The following is a 20,730-nucleotide window of genomic DNA, read 5'->3' as shown; positions in this document are numbered from 1 at the left end:
ATGCAACATCACTGTTTTCTCACAAGAGTTTTAATTATAAAAGCAAGCACACAAACAAAACCCCATTAGGGTCCCTCCATACCCCAGAAAACTAGGCTGCCACTAAAAAGTAAAGTCATGTGAGAGTTACTGACATGAAACTAGCACCAAGATATGAAGTGACAAAAGCAAGATCCACCACAGTAGAACCGTGTGAAACCCAACTGCTCAGTCAAAGGGTCCCTTTTCTCTCCCTCTCTCCCATACACATGCTGCGGTGGGCATCCCGTAGGAGGACGATCCGCACCAGGACTTGGCACATACAGCCACGGGCCCAATCTGGCCTGCTGCCTGTTTGTGTGTGGCTCATGAGCTAGGAACGACTTTATACATTTTTTTTTTTTTTAAGAGAGAGAGAGCCCCCATGCGTGTGTGCGAGTGGGGGGAGGGGCAGAGGGAGAATCTTTTTTTTTTTTTTTTAAAGATTTTACTTATTTATTTGACAGAAAGAGACACAGTGAGAGAGGGAACAAAAGCAGGGGGAGTGGGAGAGGGAGAAGCAGGCCTCTCGTGGAGCAGGGAGTCCGATGTGGGGCTCGATCCCAGGACCCTGGGATCATGACCTGAGCTGAAGGCAGATGCTCAACTGAGCCACCCAGGCGCCCCGGGAGAGAGAATCTTTAACAGGCTCCACACCCAGCATGGAGCTCAACGTGGGACTTGATCCCATGACCCCTGAGGTCATGACCTGAGGTGAAATCAAGAGTCAGACACTCAACTGACTGAGCCACCCAGGCACCCCGACTTTTTACATTTTTAAACAGTGTATTGTCTATGGTTGCTTTTGCACTTTGAAGGCAGAGGTCAGCATGAGCCACAGAGATCCTGTGTCCTGCAAAGCCTAAAACATTTACTATCTGGCCCTTAGCAGCATAAGTCTGCCAACCCCTGATATATACACTCCCTGTTGAACTCAGATGTGACCATGTGACTTGCATTGGGTAATGATATGTAAACAGAAGTTATGTTTCATTTCTGGTCCAGAGCTTTAAGAGCAAGCGGTTGGTCATGCTCTCTCTTCCCACTTCACGAGACTAAATGTTCCAGAGAAAAGATAATGTGGGTCAGAGCTGCGACAGATCAGAGGGGCATGTACCATAAAAGAGAAGTAGATGACATTTGGGGGAATGTTTGTTACTGCAGCATAACCTCACCTAACCTAACTAATACACATGAAAAATACTTGGTACAATGGTTCTCAATTCTGGCTGCACAATATAATGACTGGGGGCATGTTAAAAATCCTGATGTTCAGGCTCTCCCCCAGGCCAATAAAATCAGAATTTCTGAGGACGGGGTCCAGGCATCAGGAATTTTGAAATCTCTCCACCCACCCAGTTTCAATGTGGTTAAGAACCACTGGTCTAAAAGGATATACAACACTTAGTAATATTCCAGGTTAATAGCCATTAAATGCTTTCTCTGTGCCACTGTACAAATTAACTTTACTTAATTCATTTAATTCCCACAAAGACTTATGAGTTGAGCATTATTATTTTCCCATTTTACAGATGAGAAAACTGAGACCGAAAATGGTTAGGTAACTTGCTCAAGGCCCTGCAGCTGGTGAGTGCTGGGATTTGAACCCAGGTCATGTGGCCCCAGAGCAGCACTGCTTGTGTGGAGGCCTTGGAGGGGCTGGAGTGGCAGGAGGCATGAAGGGGACCTGCCTGAATTTTTCACCGACAGGCTGTCTTACTTCTAATATAAAAATAAATAATTAACAACATAAACCCTTTTTGACCCTAAAAAAAAAATGTAGCTGGTGATCTCAGCTTCACACACACAACTGTGAAGAATCAAGCCCAGGAACACAGCCATTAGGTGAAACACCTCATTAGGACCCCGAAAGCCAAAGCTTAGCACTCTGGGTCCTGGCTGGAAGGCGGCAGAGTAGAATACTCAGTGAAAAATGAAGAAAAAATGAGGAAAGCAAACGTTTCAGGGCCAAGCTGGGAATTGGTGTGTGACCTGGGAAAGGGTTTTGGGGGGTGTTTCCACACATTACTCACCCCCAAACCATTTCACCCCTGCATGATTGCACGTTACTTCTTGGCGAGGCCGTGCACCTAACGACAGATGAGCAGCCCTCTGCGTGCTAGACAAGAGCAAGAAGCTGCCGTCCACGCTCATCCGCTGAAAGGATTTATGTACAAAAATGTCAACTCCCAGGCCAGCACATAAAACAGGAAAAGCACTTATTGTATATGGAATGGCCTGTCTGTGAAAAGTATTTTGTGTAGCTAGAAGAAGACAAATACTCAATATTGATACAGCTGAAATGACGTCTTATCCGTACTGGCAGGATGTGGGGAGGGAGTCTGCATGTGTGTGATGGGGGCCAGGCAGGGGAAGAGGGCTACATTCTCATCTTCTAGTTTGGGAAGCCAGGGAGCATGCCTAAAATGGAAAAAAAAAATCAAGAAATAATAACATAATCAGGTTACTTAGAAATTTGGAGGTAAGTACCAAAAGAATCATCAAGGGTTGAAAGTTGTTGCCTGTGGGCAGAAAGAAAGGGTTTGTGTGGGGTCCACTGGGGACTGCTGTTTCTCTTAACACTTTCTCTTGTAGAACTATATGAGCTTTAAAGTATATGCATGTATTTCCTGGATTAAAAGAAAGCTAAATTAAAAATAAAAGGGAACATACTGAGTAATTCCACTTCCCATTATCTACTCTAGAGAAAAACCCATGCAGATGAACAAGGGCCATGTAATAAGATGTTCATTACAGAACTGTTTGTAAATACCAAAGATTGAACAGTTTAGCTGTCCAGCCAAAGGTTACTAGAGAAATAAAATGTAGTATATTTGTTTGGTGGAAAACCAAATTCAGTTGAAAGAAATGAAGCACATCTCCACGTATTAATATGGACATATAAAAAAATATTGAGTGAAATTAAGAGTTTTCTGAAAGTTATATACTGCATGTTATTGGCATTTACTAGAAACACCATGCCACCAAATATTTTCCATAGGCACTTACATATTTATAAATTTCTGGAAGGATATACCTAGAGTAAGAACAGTAATTACTTCTGGAAGGCAGAGAGGAGGGGACAGGAATTAGAGGTGAAGATGAAAGTGAACTTTAGCACGAGCTAGACTATTATTTTTTTTAAAAGATTTTATTTATTTGACAGAAAGATAGAGCCAGAGAGCACAAGGGGAGGGAACAGGAGAGGCAGAGGGAGAAGCAGGCTCCGCACTGAGCAGGGAGCCCGATGTGGGGCTCGATCCCAGGCCCCTGGGATCATGACCTGAGCCGAAGGCAGACGCTGAACCATCTGAGCCCCCCAGGCGCCCCCAAGCTAGAATATTCTAAAATGTTTTGAAAGAGAAGAGATTCACATACTTACCATATAATTAAAAATTAAAACAAAATTTTGAGGTGCCTGTCTGGCTCAGTTGGTGGAGTGTGAGACTCTCGATCTCTGGGTTGTATGCTGGAGCCCCACGTTGGGTGTAAAGATTACTTGAAAATAAAATCTTCTTAAAAAATTTCAAACAAAAATTGAAAGACGCTCAGATGCTTCTGAGGAGAACCTTTAGAATACCCATCTACTCTTTGAGAATTCTCATTGTTTCAGGTTTTCCTAAAATCTGCCTGCATGCTGGGTGGAGATTGTTCTGAACTCCACAAGTGGGACCTCTTTTCAAGGAATTTGATAAAAACTAGCTCTAAGAGGTGGAAAAGTCTAGAATAACCCAACTGTCCCAGGAATTAAGTAACAGAGTGTGACCCTGAGCCAGACCACTTTATCCAAGTAGAAAATGTTTTTCCATGGGCGCCTGGGTGGCTCAGTTGGTTAAGCGACTGCCTTCCGCTCAGGTCATGATCCTGGAGTCCCGGGATCGAGTCCCGCATCGGGCTCCCTGCTCAGCGGTGAGTCTGCTTCTCCCTCGGAACCCTCCCCCCTCTCATGCTCTCTCTCTCTCTCTCATTCTCTCTCGAATAAATAAATAAAATCTTAAAAAAAAAGTTTTTCCAGGATTGCAAAGACTGAGAAAAAAAAAAAAACCACACACACACACGAGTGGGGACTGAGCAGTAATTAATGTGAAATGTGAGGGCAAGACGAAAGCCACCGGTTTTGTCTCGTGCTGCATGCCGAATCCATTCCTAATATACTCCACGTTTGCACCACCTTGGTCTATTGGCTTCAGTCACTCCATGCAGCTCGGAGGGGGATCCTTTTCTGATCCCTAGCACGTCTCCCTGTCAAATAAAGCCTAACATAGGGAAGCCTTCACGCCATGTTCTTCGGCTAAAAACAGACCACTAACCCATTCAAACCCACTCTGACCCCTCTACCACCCGAGGTTGTGGTGAGGTTTATGCAGCAGGCACTCCACAAGCACTGGTCATTATCAAAATCTCCCAGGCCACGTCCTCAAACACTTACCCTTCTTTAAAAGAACCTGCGTCTGTAAACCCAGCAGGAACACCCCAAACCAGGTGCTACTTTACGAAAACCACCTCTTAATCACAACATATTCTTTGGATTAAAAAAATACCAGCTTGTTTAAGTTCATTTCCTAAATAAGCAACAGCAGACACAGATTGCTTTTAACAAATGATCAATTTAAACCAGAAGGGAGAACGGAGAAAAGGGATCTTTTTCCCCCCAAAACAAGCTTCAATTTGTAACTTGTCCATCAAAGGACCGTGCTGGGGGCGGGTGGGGTTGGGAGGACGGAAGGTCATCTCTGTTTGACTTGAGAGTTTGGGGGTGGTTCTCTCCCAGAGAGGGGACAAACCAAAGGCACTGCAGATTTTTTCAACGTGTTCTAACGATCCCCGAAATTGGCATGGCCAGCTGCGCTGTGCGTGCGCTCATTCAGGAGGCGGATGCGGAGGCTCCAAGCTTTGGCACCCTGCCTCGGCGAATGCTGTGGACCGGGAGGCAGCTCGGCAATCTAATTATTATGCATTCTTGGTGAAGTTCTCTAACAAGAGGAGGATGGGGGGACTTTCTCCACATGGGCTGCTCTAAGATCTGCCCTGTGGATCAGTAATTCAGTTGTCTGGTGACGCACGGTTGTATCTCCTGGATTGACGGGATAGGGTAAGAGCATGAAAACAAAAGTCTTTCCTCAGAGGAAGTTAATCTGATGTCAAACAAACTCGAATGAAGAAAACGGCAAACGGATTCTTGGAGGTTTCCAGTTCTGAACACAAACGTTACTCGGGTTAATTAAGACGATGGGCTGTTTAATACCAAATCTCCATTGTGCCCAAATTGACAAGCTCCCCATTTTAAGCCATATTCTTGGAGGTCTACTTCCCAACCCCCATTGGTTAGGAGGTAACATTTTCATTTCAAAAGGAGTCCAAGTTTTTACCAAACAGTTGTTTAAATGAGTAACTCTACCTGTGCACTATCGAAATTCCTTCCCTGAGCTTACCCTGTTTTCTGTTTTTAAGCATGTAGCGCGCTTTGGTTGTAGATGGTTTCAATGCATGTTTCATTCAAAGAAGTGAGATTCACACACTATTTATTCAACATCACAACAACTCTTTGAACAAAAGGAAGGCACGTCCTAATTTTATCCTGAAACCTTAGGTGACTATGGGCCTTTGGGTTCTTTCACAGCTGGTTGAGTAATAAGATTAATAGCTAATTTTTGAGTGCTTTGGAGTAGAGGTTAAGAGAGTGGGCTCTCAGCCAGACTGCTTACGACCAAGGCCAGTTCCACCTCTTACCAGCTAGATGACTTGTACAAGTTACTTAACTTCTGCATGCCTCAGTTTGTCATCTGTAAAATGGGGTTACTTACCACACAGGGTTGTTGTAAAGATCAGATGGCTTTTTCAAAGTGCTGGTTATAATAGCGTAAGTGAAAGTTTACTTTAATGGCCAGCATTACAAAAGAAAAAAAAAATGGAAGAAATACAAGAGAATCTGTGGCCTGCTGTCTGTTTTTGTAAATAAAGTTTTATTGGAACACAGCAAGGCCCATTTGTTCTTAATGTTTATGGCTGCTTTTGCGCCACAATGGCAGAGTTGATAGTCACCACAGAGCCTATAGCCTAAGTCTAAAGTATTTATTATCCCTTTATTTTTTTAAAAACATTTATTTATTTATTTATTTGAGATAGAGGGTGAGAGCATGAGCAGGGGGCAGGGGCGGAGAGGGGCAGAGGGAGAAGCAGGCTCTCCACTGAGCAGGGAACCCAATGTGGGGCTCAATCCCAGGACCCTGGGATCACTACCTGAGCCAAAGGCAGACGCTCAACTGACTGAGCCATCCAGGCGCCCCTTATTATCCCTTTATAGAAAAAGTTTGCCAATCCCTAGAATAGATGACAAATACCAGAGTATGTCATATACAGTAATGGTGAACTTCTATTTCAGTTGGAGTGTGTGCTTGTGTGTATTTGAGACAGAGGGAGGGTTGGGGTGGGGAGGGATGGGTCATGGTATAAAATGCATTTCTTCCTGAGGCAGCTTTGGGACTAGAACTCAGGTCTGATCTGACACCAGATTCCACAATCCTCTGGTTATGTCATGATGCCTGTTTTAGCTTCTTTGCTCTGAGGCAATGTCCGCCTTCCATGATTCAGCTGTGTGACTGGAAAGAAGTGTGACGTCTCCCCTGGACTATCCAGATGGACCGGGCCCAGTATCTGGTGGTCTCCATATAAGCTGAGCCATTCAGTTGGTTTCCTGTGGGGTCCCTGCTGTGAAGATTTGGAGGCTGTCCAGAAAGAGTTAACTGGGCAGGCCTGGGTTGCTCGAACCCTGTGCATTCTTAAGCAGGTCAAGTCTTCAAGACTGGTCCTTGGCTCCTGGTAGATGAGCCTTGGGCCACGCGATGCTAGTTGATCAGATGGTTTCTGCTAATAGTGGGATTATGGAGAGCGCCTGTTTTTGTTCTGGGGCGCTGGAGTCTGAGTAGCTGAGGTGCTGTGTGCCTATAGCATGGACCCCAATAAGATCCTGGACCCCAGGGCTCAGGTGAGCTCCACTGGTTGGCCACACCTGACATGTGTTGTCACATCAGTGCCAGCAGAATTTAGAGGAACATCTGTGCTCTACTGGGAGAGGATTCTGGAAGCTGGTGCCTACTTTCTCCCGGATCTTATTCCACGTGCCTTTTCCCTTTGCTGATTTTTAACCTGCGTCCTTTCACTGTAATAAACTCTGTGAACATAATAGCTCTTCTGAGTCCTGTGGGTCCTGCCAGCAGCTCATCAAGCCTGAGGGTGGTCTTGAGGGCCCCTGACACGGGGTCTTTATTAGACACTTTGAAAAAACACCAACTGGTGAGAAAAAGGGGCAGCGGCCTGATATTGTGGAGCTACCTAATCTCTCTGGGAACGAACTTTCAAGTCTGTAAATAAGCAGTTAGTAATTTTTAGTAAAACTAATACCCGTTATCGGCTTCCCAGGATGATTTCATAACCCAGGCCTGGCCAGAACCATAGTGACTGGTTCCCGGATGGCCATGTGGCCAGTGGGAGCCCCTGAGAATTGGCGCTAGGATATTAGCTGTAACCGGTGGGAAAGTGGCAGCTTCTGACCCCCTGCCATGGCTGAGCCGTGGCTGGAGGCCGTAGAACCTCCGCCGGAGGATGCTGGCAGCCGCCTCTGTCACCACATGGGCGGAGCCTCCCTCACAAGGCACACGGCTTCATACACAATTATTTGGGGACAGGATCCCACTGTTCCTGAAGTCTCCTTCTGGACATGTTGATCATTAAGAGCGGATACATTTTCCTTTTTTGGCTTAAACTAATGTGTGTTGAGTTTTTGTCACTATTTATAACCTAAAATTTTTGACTCTGCTTTGTCATCTCCCTGTGTCTGTGCAAAACCGATGTTTCCAACATTGCCAGTGTCCAGTGGGCAAGCTCAAGTGCTTCTACACATCTTAACAACGACCAAGTTTTGCCAGGCGGCACTTTAGAAAGACTGTCTTGTCTTCTGATGGCACCTCTTAACAGCCTCTCCCCAAGGTGATATAAGCCAAGATCCGGGTTATTATCTGGTCTGAGAGCACCAATCTCTCTTTCACACAAGCACAGTCTAATGAGGCAACTGGCTTCCTGCAAATGACCACCACAAACTGCTTCCACCTTTGAGGGTGTGCTTGCAAGTGGCCACAGGCAAGCAGTTCCATGAAGCAAAAATCACTGAGAGCATCAATCATGGAGTTAGTGGGACCCGAGTTCAAATCCTGGGGGCTGCCATTCCCCAAGGACCTGACCTTGGATGGGATGTTCGTACTTCCCGGGCCTCAGTTTCCTCATCTGAATACAATCAGTGGATCCCTCCAAGGAATCCTGGAGGATAATGCGTGTGTGATGACCTGCTCCTGGTGTTAGGTATTATTAGCAAAAAGCGGCAGGGTCCAGAATCTTCCATTAGAAAACTTTCCCTGCTTGGAAATTCCCATGCAATAGTTTAACCTGGTATTTTCCAAACCACAGCCATACTCATTACACCTTTGCAAGTTCTGTCCCACCGCAGGGCAACTGGGCTAACTTAACATTTTCCTTTAATTCAGCTACCTGTCCCTGCTTTTTTAACTTAAACGCATGCAGTTGAGAAACAAGCTTGTTATCACGACATAAATGGCAATCTTTTCCACTCACTGTACCTGGAAGGTAAGCATGAAGGTAAGCAGAGGTGTTAGGTCCCCAGGGCCACCTTTTTCAGCTGCTGGAGTCCACCTACATGCCCAGTGCCTCCGCCTTCAACTTCTTCCTTCTGTCCTCCCAGCTCTTACCGAGCGCTCCGATCTCCTGCCTCCCTCTTGTGAGGACGCTTGTGATTATAATGGGGCCACTTAATCACATTTACCATAGAAGATAACAGTCACAGGTCCTGGGGACTGGACGTGGACATCTTTCAGAGGCCACTGGTCTGCCTTCCACATTAGGCAAGGACGAAATTACAAAATGCTGCTCTTCTGGGCACATCATCTCCCGTACCAGGTTTTAAGGCAGTGGTTCTCAGCAGAGGTGGCCCATCCTCCTAGAGGGTAGTCTGGTGGTTTTGGTGGTCCTAATAATTGGCTGGGGGGGGGGGTAGTGGTACTTAGGGAGTGTGTGATAGGAAATATATATTTGGTTTTTGTCCCCTTTCCTGGCACAGAGTTCCTAAAACCCTGGAATTTCCTAAGTGATGAAAGCACTAAGAGTGAACCAGGTGTCTCGTTATTCAGAACAAGGCTTTTTGGACCACAGTGAGTTTATGTTAATGAGGTGACTTTTGAAAAACCCCTAAAGGGATGCCTGGGTGGCTCAGTTGGTTAAAGGTCTGCCTTCGGCTCAGGTCATGATCCTGGGGTCCTGGGATCAAGGCCTGCATCGGGCTCCCTGCTCAGCGGGGAGCCTGCATCTCCCTCTCCTGATGCCCCTGCTTGTGATCTCTCTCTGTCAAATAAATAAACAAACAAATAAATAAACTTAAAAAAAAGTCCCTAAAGATGGGGGCTGGCTGCCAGGAAAATCAACAACGGATTACATGGCTGGAACTTTCAGCCCCATTCCCTGACCTCCAGGGAGAGGGGTCGGGCTGGAGGTTGAGTTCACTCGCCAATGGCCAATGATTTAACCAATCATGCCGATGTGCTAGAACCTCCATAAAAACCCAGTTCTTCCAGTCATACAGAATGGCTCTGGATTTTCCTCTCTTAAATGCAAATCTTTTAAATGAGAAGCAGATACACGTTTCAGGTTCCTTCACTGTGTCTCCTATTGTGGTCAGGCCTGGGTATTTACATACTGAAATACATATTAAAATGTTTTTTCTTTTATTTCTTTTCATTATCTTACATTCAAGAGATTATATTCCTTTTTTTTTTAAAAGTCGTGAGTGGGTGGGCTGTATTATTTAGATTTTCATTTCAGGGTAGTAAATAGGGCATTTTAAGTTATTTATTTTAAAAGGGGCTTTTAAAAAATTAAAATATAAAAAGGGGCTTTGGATGGGGTGGTCAAGTTGAAATCTGCTTTAGGAAAATCTGTTAGCGAAGCAGTGACTCAAATCCTGATGCCAAGGGCAACCATGCTGTCCACTGTCCCCTACCGAGATAGGGAAGCAGAAGAGACTCCATTTTAGAAAGGCTCCACTCTGCTGTTTCTCTGCTAGGCCCTGTTTACTCCTCTACATTTCACCTTGCATCTGAGTCAACCAAAGAAGCGACGTCCCCGTCTCAAGGGGGAAACAAGAAAGTGAATCGTTCTCTGAGTTTCCTCCTAGGCCCTCAAACACCTGATAATATCTAAGAAGAACGGGATTCCTGAGCTCAAGGACACTAGTTTTGAACAAACCTCAGTCGACACTGGCATCAACACCCGACTTCGGTGGTTTATGGATTAACGCCTATTGTTCACGTGACTCTCACCTTTGATGGAACCCTACCCTGGATTGATGGTAGGGTAGATGGAACATCTACCCCGGACCCCTTTCCAATGTAAACCCCTAACCCCAAGCGGCGGGGAGCCTCACCTCTCCTTTTCAGAGTCTCTCAGACACTCTGCTATACTCTATCACTCACACTATTCAGTCAGCTCTGCTCTGTCTCCGGGATGTATTTGATTTCTATCTGCACAAAGCCAAGAACTCTCTTGGCTGGTCCTGCAGGATGCCCTCTGGATCCTCGGAATGGCCAATGTCACTACAGTGTGCTTCGTGGCAGGAAACTCTCTGGCTGGGGGTGGGAGGGAGCAGAGCCCATGCGGCTGCAGTTCACAAAAGCACCTGTCAGCCCCAGGACGTCCCTCTGTCCTTATGCCTCAATTTCCCCAATCTCTTCAAAAGCGAAGGATTAAGAGACACTTCCTCCAAATAATAATACTCTTTATTAGAGCTCTCCTGGTTTTTGAGTGCCTACTAGGTGCTAAGCCCTGTGCTTAGTGCTTTACCTTATTTCCCAGGGGCCTTTAGTCCCTCACCAAGAGAAGGAGACGTGAGGGAGGAAGAGACCAAGCGCATCTGTGTGCTAGGCTACCATACAGACAGTTAGCTTGCCCTCCCCCCCAGATCTGGGGTCTATGAAGCAGCCAGAGTGCCCTTTTAAAGACAAAAATCAGAGCTGTTTTTCCTCATTTAAAATCCACTAACTTCCCCTGGCCCTCCGAGTAAAGCTAACATCTCTTAGTGGCCACCTCCTACTTCTCTCCAACCCACCAATCTGCTCTCTGAACTTGCCAAACCCGCTCCTGCCTCAGGGCCTTTGTACTTGCTGTTCCCTCTGCCTGGAATTTCCTTTCCCCAAGTGCTTTCATGGCTGGCTCCTTCATGACATTCAGTTCCCACTTTCAGCACCAGACAGGCCTTCTCCGATCATTCCATCTAACCCTGATGCCAACCATGCTCACTCTACATCCCTTACCCTGGTACAGGTTTTAACAGCATTTATCACGATCTGAAACGATCTTTCTTATTTATGATTTTTGGTGCTTCTCCCTCAACCAGAAGGCAAGCTCTGTGAGAGCTACTGCTATGGCCCCTGAGCCTGGAACACAGCCCAGTAAACAGCAGGAGCTCAGGTGAGTATTTTTTAAGCGAATGTATGAGTGTATGTGAGCTTTACACACATTACCAGATTCCCTCCTCAAATCCTTTTTCCTGTCTTACAGAGAAATCAAGATGCAAAGCGATGAAGTGACTTGTCCAGGGTCACACTGCTAATAAGCGGCAGAGCTGGGTTTCAAACTCCTATCTGACTAAGAAACCAAAACCTTACCCACTTTACTCATGGACTACGTCTTCACAGGAACTAACAGCATAAAGTATTTTATTCAGGAGAAGAGGCTTAAGGCAGATTATAATCAGGTTTTTCTTTCTGTAAATGCCTGATTTAGAACTGTTGATGTCTACTTTTAATGAAATAAATGGTTCATTTAATTAAATTACACTCGCAAAGTTGGGAGAAATGACAAGCAGCTGCTTTGTACAAATCAGCCCCGCCTCCTTCCTCAGGTCTCAGGCTGGCTTGCCTTTCTAATAACTGCTGGGCTTCCGAGAGGATAAAAGTAGGGCCCAGGGGTGGGAAAGGATCTCCCCTTATTGCCTCTGAGCATTTGTGCCTTTCATTTCCTGGACTTGATATGGAAAAGCTAAGTTCCCCGGTAAATCCCTCATTTCTCAGCTGCCCTCCTCTCCGCCCCCGAGGCCAGGCTGCGGGAACTAGACACCTTGGCTGAGAGTGGAAATCAGATCACATTAGCTGCCACGGCAGGGCTCTGAATCCTTTTTTTGCCCCCAGCCTTTCCTCCCATTTACGGACAGCCCATAACTTTTTAGGATGTCATTTAGGAGTCAAAAAGGAGATGTGCTGCAGAAAGACTCATTTTGGTCACCGGCTTTTGGGCCTCTTTCGGTCCATTAATGTTTATCAAATGCAGTGCTTCCCAAGTATTTTTCAGAAGCCAACCATCCAACAAACACACAAAAAACAACTCTGTCCATGCTGCCTTGTTCTCACAGCGATCCATGGTCGGTGATTCTCAGGTGATGCCTGTTTCCTCCTAATCAGGGGTGTCTCTGGAGGAATGCCATGATCGGTCCCTGGACATGAGGACGGGGCAGTCCACAGTCTTTGCTCCGAGCTGCTGGGATTCTGACATCCTAAGTGTTAAACCCAGTTGCAGTCTCTGAGCAGACCCAGTCCCAGATGCAAGTCCTCCTGGACTGTTTGCTTATCTTTCCTGCTCCAGACACAGCTTGGCCTGCTCCCAGTGTTGGGGGAGTCTTGGTGGCTTGAAAGAGGGATCTGAACACTTAGCACGAAGCTTCTTGGATGGAGAAATAAGTTAACCCTGCTTTGTGCTCCTCATGAAGCATTTTCTTAAAGAAACCTGTGTAACAAATCGAGGTAGGGGTCTGGGGAATTTGGGAAGGGGTCTTCACATACTCACGCAAAGTTCTTCAATAGCTAATGTTGGGCTGAGAACTCTTACACCTTACGTGTGTTTCTGAAAAACTTCCGGTGACATGGTCAACAGTCAAAATCACTAAGATAACTAATTAACATAGTTAACTAATTAAAAGCAAGGTAAATGAACCCACCTACTAGGGGTGGGTACTTTTGTGGGGTGCCTGAGTGGCTCACTTGGTTAAGCATCTGCCTTTGGCTCAGGTCATGGTCCCAGAGTCCTGGGATCGAGCCCCGTGTGGAGCTCCTTGCTCCGCAGGGAGCCTGCTTCTTCCTTTCCCTCTGCCTGCCACTCTCCCTGCTTGTGCTCTGTCAAATAAATAAATAAAATCCTAAAAAAAAAAAGGACTACTTTTGTGTGTTTACAAAACGTCTCTAGAATGAAAAATTTGAGGATTCCATAGTTCCACAGATCAGGGTTTTTCATCCTTGGCACTGTTGACATTTTGAGCCAGATCATTCTGTGTCATGGGGGGCGTCCTGTCCATTGCAGGGTATTTGGGAGCATCCCTGGCCTCTCCCCGCTGGGTGCCTGTGGCACCCCTCCCCCCCTTCGTCTTGACAACCAAAAATGCCTCCAGACTTTGTCACGTGGACCCGGGAGGCAAAATTACCCTCAGTAGAAAAGCGCTGCTCTAAATCATTAAAAAATAATGAAAAGGCTGAGTCCTTAGTGTCAATCAACTTTGTATTTATAAGTGAGCAACCTTATTAATGAAACTAGCCTCCTAAGTGATGAGCTAAATTAAATAAAAAAACAAAAAACAAAAAACAAACCACACCTAAATCTCCCACCCAGCTGACTGAAAGGTGCCACTTTTGTATCCCAAAGGGCAGTGTGACCCAGGGGCTCAGAACCGCTGCGGCAGCCAGACACCTGCCTGCACACCTGGGCTCTGCCCTTCCTCCTACAAGGTGTGACTGTGGGCACGTCTCGGGGCCCGTTTCCTGTCTGTGGGAGGCGGGGGTAACCATAGCACCTGCCTAGAGTGATGGCGAGTCAGTGAGCAGACACACGGAGAGCACTTGAGATCAGTGCCAGGCAGGGGACATGCACTGCCCGCGGGCTTGTCATTCTTATTCACAGAATTCGCTGCTCTGGGGCCTCCCTGGCCACACCCAGCATCACCCCCACTGTCACCTGAAGCGAAGGCAGGGGGACACGTGGGGTGGGAAGCTGGCCTGGCATTTTGCAGTTCCCGGCCCTCCCTCCTCTTAGCACCCAGACTGCCGCTCGCCAGGCTTGTATCTGGCGGGGACCCTGTCCGGGCTTGCAGACTTGCCTGCCCTGGAGAGGGTTCTCACAAATACAGGCAGCCGCCACCAGCATTTGCCTTGTTTTCCTTCTGTGTGGATCACCCTGACATCCCAAACTTCAGGACAATGCACTTCTGCACCTATATTCTGGAACCTCTCCCCTTCTTTTAAAGAAAAAACAAAACAAAACACAACAACACAAACACACAAAACCAATCAAAGCCATCACACCGCGCAAGCCAACTGGGCCTTTAAAAAAATCACTGCCAAGTAGCTGTTTACAAGCTGAACAAATAATTACACTGCCACAAGGAAGAAAAGTATTAATTAAAGCTATTCATTAAACCAGCCTCACTATTCTGTGGGGTTTATCTCTTGGACATGTCAGCCAGAGGTCAGGGACGGATTAGCACACAATGGAGGGCTTTGCCAGGTAAATCTCCTCCTGGTGGTTTGCTTTTAATAATAAAGTTGTCATTAAAAGAAAGAATTTAATGATTTTAATTGGGTTTAATTACTTGGAAACTCCTGGAAAACAGATCAGCTTGTTTAAAAGAGGAAGACAAGAAAATGATGGTTGTAAAGAAAAAACAGTTTGATTCACATGTTTAAACAGTGAAGTTAAAAAAAAAAAACCAACAACTTGGCTTCTTTGGCAGTTTCACAGGAGAACACAGAAAATAGAAAAGATCTTCTTAGCTCAGCAAATGGGTCTATTTGTACTAACAAGAACGTTCCCCCCAAAAACTGTAGGATAAATCCTGTCACCACTGAGTCACAAAAGAGCCAAGCTGACTACAAATGACAAAATCATGTTCAAATCTAAAAGAACAAAGATGTCCGAACTGGCTCCTCTTTGGGCGTTTTAAGCAACAACTCAGACTCTTTGATTTGTTTTTATCCTTCGAAACATGTTCTTTCAGCTGGAGGGATCTGGCAGCTTTTAAAGCATTTTCCGAGGGTATAAATTCAAAGGCCAAAAAAAAAAAAAATCGTAAGTAAGTAGATCTGGATGTGGGGCAGGGGGCCCACTGTCCTGATTTGCCCCTGATTTGGGAAACTCCTGGGACTTTGAACTTTGAGTGCTAAGACCGGGAGAGTTCCAGACAGACCCTGGGAAATGGCTACCCTAAGGTAAGTGACTCACTGTCCAGGACCAAGGGCCACTTGATGGCACAGGAGATCAGTGCATTTCTGGAAGTTCATATATAAGGGCTTAGAACAGGGCCTGCCACCCAACAAGTGCCTACTGCTTCCATCCAGCACCGACGCATCCCTCCTCAACACTGGGAGTCTTCTGCTTCTCATTATTTGCCCAGATTGTGCTACTTTGGCTTATTGTCCACTGAGAGGGCATTCTTACACAACGAGCAATGTGTTTCTAAAGAAGCGGTTCTTCAAAAGACATTTATTTAATTTATTGTTATTATGATATTTATTATTCATTTACTCTACAAAGACTGTTTGCTACATAGCAGGCTCAGGTCTAAGCACTTCTCATGTATGAACTCGTTGATGCTATGAGGTATTACTCATAGTACACCCATGCTACAGAGGTGGAAACAGAGGCCCAGGGAGGCAAAATGACTTGACTGAGGTCATGTGGCTAGGGAACAGAGCTGGCTTTGAACTTGAGCGGTCTGGCTCAAGAGCCCATGTTCTAGACCAGAGGCAAACTTTTCTAGACCTGACGAACTTTCCTATAAAGGGCCAGATAGCCAGTGTTTTAGGCTCTGTGGCCCATATGGTCTCTGTCACTCCTCAGCTCTGCTGCTGCAGCACAAAAACAGCCACAGACACTATGTCAATGGATGGGCATGGCTGTGTTCTAATAAAACTTTATTAAAAAAGAAACAGGTGTAGGCCAGCTTTGGCCCATGAGATGGATATAGTGTGCCAACCCTTGTTGTTGAGCACTATGCTCTACTGTCTCTTTGCTCTCAGACAGTGAATGTCCCTTGTACATGGAGCCCACATTCTAGGGGAGGGGGAGAGCCATGAAAAAAAAAAATTTCATTTCAGCTAGTGACCGGTGTTCTGAAGAAAATGAAACACAAAGATGTGCTGGAGGGTGAGAGAGGAACTGAGAGAGCAAGACAGATCAACCGTGTGTGTGTCTGGGGGGGAGGCTACTAGAGGTGGGGAGGGCAGGGGAGGTCTCTCTGAGGAGCTGACACCTGAGCACAGACCCCAGTGAAACAAAGGAGCCGGCCACGGGATGCTTATGCAGCAGGAACAGCAAGTGCAAAGGCCACGAGGCAGGAACAAGCTGTGTGTGTCGGAGAACAGAAAGAAGGCTGTGGAGTGAGGGTATTAAGTAAGTGGGAGCGGGAGGAGAGACCCAGGCAGGAAAATCAGATGAGGCCATGTGGAGGAGTCTGAACTTTATTCAAAATGTGACTGGAGACCAGGGACCAGTTTCAAGCAAGGAGAATGAAACGATTTGATTTATATCCAAAATAGATCACCAGGGCTGCCTTCATGGCACTATGCCATCCTATTGAGCCAAAAACCCGGGGAGGTAGGTATTGCTTTTTTTTTTTTTTTAAATTTTTTCAAGATTTTATTTATTTATTTGATAGAGAGAGAGACACCGCGAGAGCAGGAACACGAGCAGGGGGAGCGGGAGAGGGAGAAGCCGACTCCCCGCGGAGCAGGGAGCCCAGCGCGGGGCTCCATCCCAGGACCCCGGGACCATGACCTGAGCCGAGGGCAGACGCTTAACCACTGAGCCACCCAGGCGCCGCAGGCATTGTTATTATACCCATTTCACAGATGAGGGTCTGAGGCTCAGCAAACCCCCACCATCCTAACAGACGGAACTCAGCTCCAGGGTGGTCTGCTCCAATCCCATCCTTTCCTCCCCCTGTCCCTCAGCCCTAGAGGATGTGATGTCGGACCGTCATCACGTGATGTGCTCGGACCATCATCTCTCAGCCCAAAGATTTCTTTGTGTTGAGGATCAGGAAAGCGAGGGAGTTTGGCACGAGCCGATACTGGCCTGGTTTCAGTCTGCAGAGAAGCTAAACAACTTACAAGCACTGACGGTGTGTCAAGGAATGACCAACAGTGTCAAGGGTCCTATCACCCCCCCAACCAGGGAACCTAAAGAACGGGAGGAGGGTAGGAGAGAACAAACAACCGTTTTGAGGAGCAAAATCAATTTCCTCTTCAATGGTGACAGAGCACTCAGCATATTGCAGCTGGACTCCCAGCATCTACAGAAGGACCCTGAGAAGGAGCTAGAGGTCACTCCATGTGGCTTCTTCCAGTCCTGAGGGAAATGTTCTCATAGACATCCATCAGGACACAGGGCTCCTCTGCGCTCACACTTCAACTTAGCTCTCAAAGTGCAGCATTGTTGAGAGCAACAGAAATTCATTCATCCATCCCTTCATTTATTCTACAAATGTTTACTGAGTGTCCTTTATGTGTCGGGTGCTATTACAGGCATTGGGATACATCAGCAAACAAAACAGTCCTATAAATGAATAAAGCAAGATTTGCCATCTGTCTGATGGCAGGGATGCTATGTACGGCTGCACAGGTTGTGCACAGCATCGCTCTAGGGACACCATTCATGTCCATGGACCACCATGAAAGTGGTGCCTCCTAGGGTTGAGCAGTGCACATTCTGTACTTCTGCCAGGTGGTAGAAAACACTACAGAAAAAAACTATGGCAAAGAATCTGTGTCATGTATGTGGGCTGTGTAGGAGGTGTGGCAATTTCATAGAATGGTTAAGGAGGTATTTGCTGAGACGGAGGCATTTCAGAAGATTTTCGGGGGAAGAGGGAGGAAGCCATGTGGGAAGAGGAGCATCTCAGATAGTGGGAACCAAGTGTTCAAAGGTCCTGAGGTGAGAGTGTGTCTGGTGGGTCTGAGTACCACCGAGGAGGCCAGTGTGGCTGGGTCAGAGTCGGGGGGGAGAGGAGTACTAGAAGAGGGCATAGAGGTAATGGACCATACTGCTTAGGGCCACAGCTAAGGGCATGGACCCTGGGAACTGGTCAGATTATGTTTCATCTTCAAATGTTTACTGAGCACCGATTACATGCTGGGTAAGACCATGCAGGCTCTTGGCCTCCATGTGGCTTACAACATACATGTGGAAGGGAGTGTTTGCTATTCTTGTCAGCACAGCATCCAGCACACCTGCTGGTAGTAGCATCATAAGTGTTTTTTGGGAGCCTGAATTTCATCACACTCTGTTTGTGTAGTTACGAGGAAGCTGACCCGCTTAACCCCAGGGTGACTGGTTCAATCCAGGTCAAGAACAGCTTTGTCTGGGACTTGGCTGGAACTACTGGGAAAGAGGTAGTCTCTATTTACTGGGGTTACTGAGCTGGCAGGATGTTGGTCTTGTGCTGCTAGGGGGCGCATTTTTGCCACTGCAAATGAAAGAAAACCGAGTTCTGCTGACACTGCTTGAGCCCCTGGATTCAGCCGTACCTGAAGCCGATACACCCCTGAACATTTTGGTTATAAAAGGCAATGAGTTCACTTTTCTGCTTGTCAGCTTAAGTTGGGTTTCTGTTACTTATAACTGAAAGAAAATTGATTTGACAGCAATTATGGGGCACATTGAACGTGCTGTGCTAGAAAAGTAGGGATATGAAGACACAGTCACCATCCCTGCACTTGAGAAGCTACAGTCTAGTTGGGAAGACAGACAAGTAATGAGGTGATAAAACATCTATCTGTAAGAGGGGTAAGTGCAGGGTGCTAAGGGAGCACATAGGAGGGATGCCTAACCCAGGACAGTCAAGGAAAGCTTCCTGGAGGCGGAGACATCCAGGATAAGACCTGAAGGCTGAGTGAGCATTAGCTGGGCAAATGGGTGGCAAGTGAGAAAAGCATTCCTAGTGGACGGAACAGCACAAAGCCCTGGAGTTTCTTGGTGCAACTGCAAAGCTGTAGCCTCAAATATACACTTGAGAGTCTCAGAGCTGAGGCGGGAGAGGATCTGGAAGGGTCTGGAAGCTGGCCCACAGAATTTGGGCTTCATCCTGTAAATGAGGCACCAAAGACAGCCATACTGACAGAGACTAAGCAGCTCACTTGAATGAACAGAACGGGCCAGGTGGAACACAGGGCCTTGTTGTCTTTCATTCTCCAACTCCTGCTGTGAGAAATATTTAACTTTCCGCTTGACTCTTCCTCGAGAGAGACAACAGTGCAAGGGAGAGTAATGATGACTGATATTTGGCCATATGCAACAGGGAGTAGTGGGGACTGTGGCAAACTGGAGCCCACCGGCCCCATTTAAAGGGGCAGCTGCGATGCAGCTCCAGCCAAGTGATGCCATTTGGGATTGTGGGTGCCTCATGGCCAGACCTTCTGATTTTTCAGGAGAACCCAGAAATCTGAATTTTTATGTGAAATCTCCCAATTTTATTTTTTAAAAAAGATTTATTTATTTATTTATTTAAGAGAGAAGAGAGAGCATGCGCACGTGAGCAGGGGGAGGGGCAGAAAGAGAGGGAGAGAAAATCTCAAGCAGACTCTCTGCTGAGTGTGGAGCCCGATGCAGGGCTCGATCTCACAACCTTGAGATCACAGCCCGAGCTGAAACCAAGATTTAGAGTCTCAATCAACTGACTCACCCAGGGGACCCTCAAAATCTCCCAATTTTAGGGGCGCCTGGGTGGCTCAGCTGGTTAGGCGACTGCCTTCAGCTCGGGTCATGATCCTGGAGTCCCGGGTGTCGGGCTCCCCGCTCAGCGGGGAGTCTGCTTCTCCCTCTGACCCTCCCCCCTCTCGTGCTCTCTCTATCTCATTCTCTCTCTCAAATAAATAAATAAATAAATCTTTAAAAAAAAAAATCTCCCAATTTTAAATGCTGGCCAACTAATTTAAAAAATGCAACAAAAAACATGGTTGAGAGTCACTTGTGGCCTTCGGGCCCCCTCCCTTCCCCCTAGCATGGTGTCCTGCATAGGGAGGAATTGGGTTGGAGTGAAGGTCTGAACGTTGGCCCTAGAACTGGGGGTTTTGTGATCGGCTGTCATGTGCTCTGATGGCCTTGGGGCTCAGAATGGCCTTTGGAGCTCTTGGGTCTGATTCCTTCTCTGTCACTTACTAGCTTGGTGGTCTGAGGTGGTGTCCTGGGTAGAATGGGGATCACCACATCTGCCTTTGTGGGTTTGTCTTGAGGACCAAGGGGATGACTTGTGACCCAGTGCCATGCACATGGGGGGAGGGGCCTATAGCGTTTATCCCTATAATTGAAGGCTTCTGGGTATGGGTTATATGCTACAAACTGAAAGTCACCATGAAAGTAAATTTTTTTTTTTAGCTCTTTCTTATACACATAAATTTGACAATGGGCAAAATGAACCAATTCCTCGAAAACCACAAACTACCAAAACTCATCCAGGATGAACCAGCAATAAGCATTAAAAGGATTGAATTCATGGTTAAAAACCTCCTGAAAAACAAAATCTCCAGGTCCAGATGGTGTCACTGGAGAATTCTACCAAACAGTTCAAGAAGAATTAGCACCAATTCTCCACAATCTCTTCCAGAAAACAGAAGA

The 20,730-nt window shown here is 46.6% G+C and overlaps 1 protein-coding gene across 4 annotated transcripts in view; it reads right to left on the bottom strand.

Annotated features, from left to right (window-relative positions):
- The window catches only part of EYA2 (EYA transcriptional coactivator and phosphatase 2), a 266,106-nt gene that overhangs the window by 51,927 nt on the left and 193,449 nt on the right, over positions 1-20,730 (bottom strand). The gene's annotated exons all lie outside the window — the stretch shown is intronic.

The sequence above is a fragment of the Zalophus californianus genome, chromosome 8 (genome assembly GCF_009762305.2).
Source record: "Zalophus californianus isolate mZalCal1 chromosome 8, mZalCal1.pri.v2, whole genome shotgun sequence".
NCBI classification, from domain to species: Eukaryota; Metazoa; Chordata; class Mammalia; order Carnivora; family Otariidae; genus Zalophus; species Zalophus californianus.
The sequence above is the reverse complement of the archived record's forward strand: the minus strand, read 5'-3'. Positions and strand labels throughout refer to the sequence as shown.